The following is a 7,362-nucleotide window of genomic DNA, read 5'->3' as shown; positions in this document are numbered from 1 at the left end:
ATGCATGACGACCACAGCAGAGGTCAGAGTGTGTGGGGGCCTCTGCCGAAGAGTGTGGCTGCCTCTAGAAGCTGGAACAGCAAGGACGCACCGCTCTCCCCAGGAGTCCCTGAAAGAACACAGCCCCTGCCATCCCATCTCTAGAAATGGACGAAATAAATTTGTGTTTAAGCCACTATTCACTTGCTAACTATTATAGCAGTAATAGGAAACCTAATACAGGGGGGTTGGCGGGGTGGTGGTAGGGACATTTTAGGCCAACAAATGTGAAATAAAGGGGAGAGGCTTGATGAAAATGGCATAATTTGTGGGGGGCAAAGGCAAAAAAAGAAGAAGAAAGAGTGTGTTTTCCCATTGAGTGATGATGAAGAGAAGAAAGAACAATGGAGGAGGCAAACTTGGGTTCCTCACAAAGTACTAGAAAGATCAGAGACTCAGAACCTCTCTCCCTACTCTCCGAACCCAGCACACCAAACCCCAAGCCCTAGGAACATACCTGGTCATGCTATGCTGAGAGAAGGGAGCTCTTTTAAGCTAGAAGTATGTAAAATTCCTCAGTACCATAAACATGAACAAAAAGATATGCATCCTTACACCACACCCGTTGGTCCTGTGATGGCAGTGGTCACTGCCTGGGATGTCCAGGGGAGGGTGGCACCCTTGTACATCAGGACACATAGGCATATCGTACTTGCGCCCAGAAGGCCAAGCCAGACAACCCCAATATCCATTTCGATCCTTAGCACACAGGAAAGTTGTCAGTTCCAGACCACTGGAAGTATAAGAAGTAACAGCCTTGGTCTGAGCCTCGGGCAAGACCAAAGACAAAAACCCAACCCAGGTAGACCAGACATGATTATGTAGAGTTCTCTCTCCCTGCTCTCCTGGTTTAGTACAAGCTTGACCTCTGGAAATCACATGAGGTCCAAGCATAGGATGGGCCCTGGAGATGGAAGAGGAATGCAGGCACGATGGGTGCCCTGGACTGGAGGAAGAACACGGCTCCAGGTACCCTGGCTCCACATTCCTGACTCCACCAGCACAGAAGGAGGCCCAAGAGTGGCATTCGGACTAAGAAAAGTCTATACTCAATAATACCAGTTCCCATTTCAAAATAAACTCAAACAAGAAAAATGAGGGAAAAAGCAATGAAATTGGAAAGAGAAACAATAGAGAAAAATCACTGAAACAAAAGCGGGGTTCTTTGAAAAGCTCAATAAAATGAAAAACTTCTAACAATTCTGACAACAAAAAAAGAGACAAATGACATACTTGCAGTATCAGGAATGAAACGAGGTATCACCACAGACATCAAGGATAACAAGGTAACATTACGAGCAATCTATGGGCAGAACCTTGACACCGGAAAGGAAAAGGACCAAATTCCTCAAAAGCACAGCCTGGCACAAGCATCCAATATGAAATGAAGAATTTGAGTAGCCTTAGCTATTCAGATTCTTTTCAAAACAAAGAAAGAATTGTGGAGGCCCAGGGGTTTCACAGGAAATTTCCTCGAAGTATTTACAGATGAATTAAAACCAAGTTCGATGTGCAAAATAAACTTATAGAAGAAATGAGGAAAATATGAATACATACACCATTTGAGGTGATGTTAGGGAATTATTCTAAATTGTCCAAGGTGTGTAACGGTATTGCTTTTGTAGAAAAACCAATGTCATTAATCACACGACCACACCATTATGAACTCCATTTGCAACTGGATGTGCACCCATGACTAGGTCATTACTGGACACAACGATGCAACTTCTGCATACCTCTCGTATTAAGGGAAATCATTAGGTGTCCCCAACCTACCTCTCTCTACTCTCAGAGCCAGCAAGAACATGGACTCTCGATGACCCAGTGCTGACTGAGCAGTGAAGACAATGCCATAGGGCATGTTAGAAGGATCATGGGCCTTTGAGAGGGACTCCAGAGCAGACTTCTGGAAACCTGGCTCAACCTCCTCCTGATGTTACAGGAGAGAGAAATAAGAAATATTCTGATCATGGAAAGGGGACTCTCTACGCCCTTGAGTCAATGCCCTGCTGCGATAATGAACACGTGTTTGTTGTACAAGTCTCTGACCTGTTTTAGGAACTCCAGTTTCCTTTCAATCGTTTTTCTCATCACCTAGTCTAAGGGCAAGAAATCTTTACCATCTGTCCCACTTTGCTCCCTGAGTCCCTTCTGAAAATTCCAAGGTCACAGGGTTGGTTGAAGCAGGAAAGGAGATCAGAAAAGAACTGGACATAAAGTAAATGTGCTGTAAGCGATCATGATTATTGATGCCCTGTTGTCCCAAATCGTGGGAGAGAGGAGGCCCATGCTGTGACTACCCATGGTCACCTAAAACTTAAAACTCCAGGTCCCCAGGGCTACCTTCTAGGATTTCAGAGAGGCAGGTACAGATACTTGCATTGGTGATGATGGGAAGTTCTAGAAGGGTAGAGACCACCCTTAGGTGAGAAAGAACTGGGGGACGAGGTGGCTGGCCTGGCACAGTGACTTAATCACTGTGGTAAGGAGCAAAGGGGAGGGTGCTAGGAATAATCTCACTGAGACCTCACCTTGGGTTTTCTGTGTTTTCTGGTCCTTTTGGGAGGCAGAGGCCACAAGGGTATGGTTTTTGGTGACTGCAGGCTGCCCGTCATGCTGCACCTGGCAGGTGAACACCACATCTTCCCTGTGGGTGGATGAATTCACCAGGAGCCAGCTCATCCAGTTAAAGGTCCCATCCTTGTTCTCTAGGAGGTTGGAGGCCACTGAGGGAGTTTCTGTTCAGGACACGTTTCCATTCTCCAACCAGGTCAGCTGTAGGCGCTGAGGGTAGAACTCCTCCACTTGGCAAATGACATAGATCTGGTCCCTTGCCATGGGGTGCTGGGAAACCTCCAAGGTGGGCGGAACTGAAACAGCACAGAGCAGAAGCTCTGACCTTATGGAACAAACAGATCACAGGGGAGGGGCTGAAAACTTAGCTCCCACCACACAGCAAGGGAATCACCCAGAACACTGCCAGGCATGCAGCTGGTGCTCAAATACTGAGGGCAGTCTTCGCATATGAATGACACCCCTAAGTACAGTGCCAGCACACAGTAGGTGCTCAAGGACCCATAGCTCCTATTAGGGCAAGAATGAGTGAAATCAAGACACACAGCCCCTGGCAGGCAGTTGGAATAGAATAACTGTAGCAAAATAAATGAAATCACCAAGCATGCGGTGGCTTGGATTACAGCAGGTGCTCAAAAATTGGAAGCGCTATGGTAAAGTAAATGAGACTGCCTAGCACAGTGCTCGGCACGTGGTAGGTGTCTACTAGGCAGCTGCCATGGAAACAAGGGAGGTGACTGTAGGTGACTGTACATGTAGGTGCAGGGTGACTGGGAGGGCCTGTGAGGAGTCAGACTCCAGGCAATGGAAGGCCAAGAGTAGAGAGTAGGGGAGGGGCAGGCTCCTAGGTTGGGGGCAACCTGGGCTTGGGCTGAGGGTGAGGGGCGTCTACCTCGAAGGGTCTCAGACAAGTTGGCAGTCCCACGAAGAGGAGGGCCCCCCTGCAGGGTCACGTGGGCCACCTCGCAGATGACCTGGGAGCGAATGTCCCCCAGGGCCAGCACCAGCTTGGTTGTGCTAGAGATGCTGTAGGAGGCGTTGTCTTCTTCTGGGTACACACTGGTCTGAGAGGCTGTCAGTTCATTCCCGTTTTTGAACCATCTCAGGGTGATGTTTCTGGGGGAGAAGCCGTGCGACTTGCAGGTGAAGCTCACTGTCTGCTGAGGCGTGGCCCTGGCTGTGGGGCCGGACACCACGGGGGGAGAGGGTTTGGCTACAAGAGGAGCATCAATGAACAGTAACATGACTGTGGTCATCAGCACTAACCGTACGTGTGTGACACTGTGGAGAAGCCTCAGCCCTCCTGATAGTGTGAGGAGGGCAGTGTCATCTCCTCATCAACAGAGGAGGACACGAGGTTCCAGAGCTGAACTGTGAGTTGGTCCCAGGGGCTCAGGTGCAGTTCCAGGCCTGACCTCAGAGTCCCTTCTCTCCTCTGCCAGGTGACTCCCAGCAATCTGGGCACAGGAAGGACATTTCTGATGGCTCTCACTCTTGGTATCCAGGGTTCCTCGCTGCCTCCCTGGAAACCTCAGAGAGCATGTGTAGCTTCCTTACAGGGGAAGCAAGGGCGGAGCAGGACCCCATGGAAGCCAGAACCAGGCTGGTTGGCTGACCAGAGGTGTGGCCATGGCACAGCAAGGCTCCCCCATTTGTGAAATGGGACAGCAGGCATTTCTCTTTCCCTGGGGTTGCAGTGAGGGGCAAGTGAGGCAATGATGCAGTTGTTTGGAATTTAACACAGAAATGCAGATGAAAGGAGCAGATGAATCAGAAAGTGACCTACAATTAAGTCAACCTCATTATAATGTTGAATCCCCCTGTGAATATTCTCCTCAAGCCCTAGTAAATGGAGCTGCTTGCCCCTGTGCAGAGCTTGGCTTTGGAAATTTTTCCCTATGATTTCCTTATCTGTAAAAATGAAGACAACTTTGTGAGAGAACCCCCCTGGATAGTCTCTGTCTATACCTCACCAAGGAACCAAACTATTTTCATCCGGGTACAAAGAGGTTACTCCGACCCCTTACTGCATCCCTAGGGACTTCCTGTGGCCTCCAGGCTTCTTGTCCACAACTGAGCAAGTGTCCCACTTTCCCTGCCCGACAGTGACACCATCCTCCTTTTCCTCTGAGTTTCTGCACTGCAAGCAATTATGGGGAAGGGACCTTCTGGCTGCCAAGACTTGCTGACGCCACAGCAACAGAGGGAAGACGTGGGGGTCCCAAGAACTGAGTCTAGAATAGGAACTCTTGCTCAAGGGACCTAAAACACCCTCCAGAAGATGCCCCCCAGTCGTCCTCAGGGGATGTGCCACTGGGAAGTTCTGTAATACTTGCACCATCAGGATGAAGCTACCTTCCCTGTCTCTGTCCAGGGGCTTGTGGGGAGATTAAGTCACTATTTTGTGATTTAGAACTCGAATTGCATGAAGCTTTCTTTACAGACTCACAACATATGCCCAAACTCTGGCATCATTTCCAAAGTGAGATGTCAGAGTGAACATTGAGCCTGTGCCTCTTCTCACTGTGATTTTTCTGAAGCTGAAAGAAAGACATTGACCCACCTCTCTGCCAAGGGGGCATTTATTGTCACTGGAAGGGAAGGGAACTTAAGCTTCATGAGAGAGAAGCTCTTGCCTGTTTTGTTCCCTGCTGCTTCCCCAGCACCCAGAGCAGAACCTGCACACAACAGGTGCTCAATAAGTGCTGAGTAAAGAGAACAGTGATACATTGAGGGGAGTGCTCTCTGGAGCCAGGGTTGAGGTCAGATCTCGAGACTGGGTAAGTCACTCAGACTTTCATTCCCTTATCCCTGGAACCAGAGGGCTGGTCAGGATTGGAAAAGGTAAGAGCTGTGGGGCCCTCAGCCTGCGATTCTAGATTTTCCCACTATTTTCCCACTGGGCACTTTGAGCAAATAGCATAACATCTCTAGACCTCAACTTCTCTGATCTGTGGAAGGGGCTGAAATCAGGGGCACCCACTACAACACCTGATTCTTAGCGGTTGCCTAGACAATGGAGGGCATTCTTATTGACTTGTCACAACCAGGGGAAGAAGGATGTCATGCCATACCCACCACTCACGATGACCAGGGTGCCTGGTCCAGACTTCAACTCCACATCGGGGTTTCCTTTCTGGAACTTCACACAATAGTAGGTTCCCGTGTCTTTTGTGGTGGTATTACTGATGCGGATGGAAAAATCCGTGTTGTTCCTCTTTGTAGAGTCTGAAGCATTTGTTACTCGGGGAAGTGGCCTCCTTTGTAATGGAAGATCAACTCCCGGCCTGGCCCGGTCCCCCTGAACCACTCAACCTTCCCAACAGGGATCAGGGAGGTCAGGGTGCAGCGCAGAGTGACTGTCTCTCCAGCCGCAACAGACACTGACTTCTCAGGCTGGATCACCTGCAGCTCTGCCTCACCTGCCACACCTGGAGGGGAAACAAAGCAGTCATTTATCCATCCTTATGTGATCCTGCATGTTTCCTCAAGGGTTGATCCACAACAGCTCATTGACTGAGTGCACCCCGTGAGTGGGACGTGACTCGGCATGTTGCATGTACATGCATGCAGCCCTCAAAATGAGCTTATAAGGTGAGACCCTATCGAAATGAGGAAACTAAGGCACAGAGAGACACAGTGGTGTGGCACACCAGGTCTGAGTGCCTCAACACTCTGGAAGCATCATACTTCACCAAAAGTCTCTGGGTGTCCACTTTCTAGCCTCATGAAAGTTTGTACTTTCTGATCCCTGGCATTCAGCAGGACCACGAGACTTCGTTAGACCACTGTGTGTGAGCTGAAGGGAACATGTATTTTCTGGGCTGTGCATTTAACTTCAAGAACCTCTGTGGACCAACTTTCCTCTTTCACATGCAAATCCCATGCTGAGGTCCCTTCCTTTGTCTGGATACTTGAGTGACAGTGATGGCAGAGCCTCCAATACACAAGGAACAGGTAGTTTAAATGAGAAGTAACACAACGTTTTAAATCTCTGGGATTTTTTTCCCATTCTGAAATCACATTATATTAGTTTCCAAATGCTGTTGTAACAAATTATTAAACATTTAGTGCCTGAAAACTGTATAAATGTAGTATCTTAAAATTCTGGGATCAGGAATCCAAAATTAGTGTTGTTGGGCTAAACCAAGGGTCAATCATGCCTTTCTTCGGAGATCTCTTCCCTGCTTTTCCAAAATCTAGAAGCTGTCCACATTCCTTTACTCATAGTTCCCATATTCTAACATATCAAATTCTTGCCTCTATTCCCACTTCTCCTTTTCTAACTTTGGCTTTCCTGCCTCCTTCTTACAAAGACTTTGAGACTATGTTGGGGCCATTTTGATAATCTAAAATAATCCCACATCAAGATTCATAACCACTTCTGCAAAATCTCCTTGGCTGTGTTAGAGAAAACTGTTCACAGGTTCTGGGTATTAGGATACGGACCTCTGTGCTAGGCCACGTTGACCACATGTCTTCCCAGGCAATTATAGAAACCAGTTAGTTAGATAACCTTTTGTATAGCACAGGCTGAGTGAGCAGGCAACTTACTAGAAGGACTATTCAAGCAGGGAGCTGATGAAGCTCTTTGTAAAATAAAACTAGAAATCAGTAACAGAAGAGGAAATCAATATTCTCAAATCTATTGAAATGAAACAACACACTCTTAATAAGCAAAAGGGTGAGGTAGGAATCACAGAGGATTTAGAGGACATCTTGAGATAAATGTAAATAAAACACACACAA

The 7,362-nt window shown here is 48.0% G+C and overlaps 1 pseudogene; it reads right to left on the bottom strand.

Annotated features, from left to right (window-relative positions):
• Positions 1–1,822: 1,822 nt before the first annotated feature.
• LOC119877467 overlaps positions 1,823–7,362 on the bottom strand; it is a 118,205-nt pseudogene continuing 112,665 nt past the window's right edge.

Source organism: Canis lupus, chromosome 24, assembly GCF_011100685.1.
Source record: "Canis lupus familiaris isolate Mischka breed German Shepherd chromosome 24, alternate assembly UU_Cfam_GSD_1.0, whole genome shotgun sequence".
NCBI lineage: Eukaryota > Metazoa > Chordata > Mammalia > Carnivora > Canidae > Canis > Canis lupus.
Note: the sequence above shows the minus strand (reverse complement) of the source record. Positions and strands in the feature narration are given on the sequence as shown.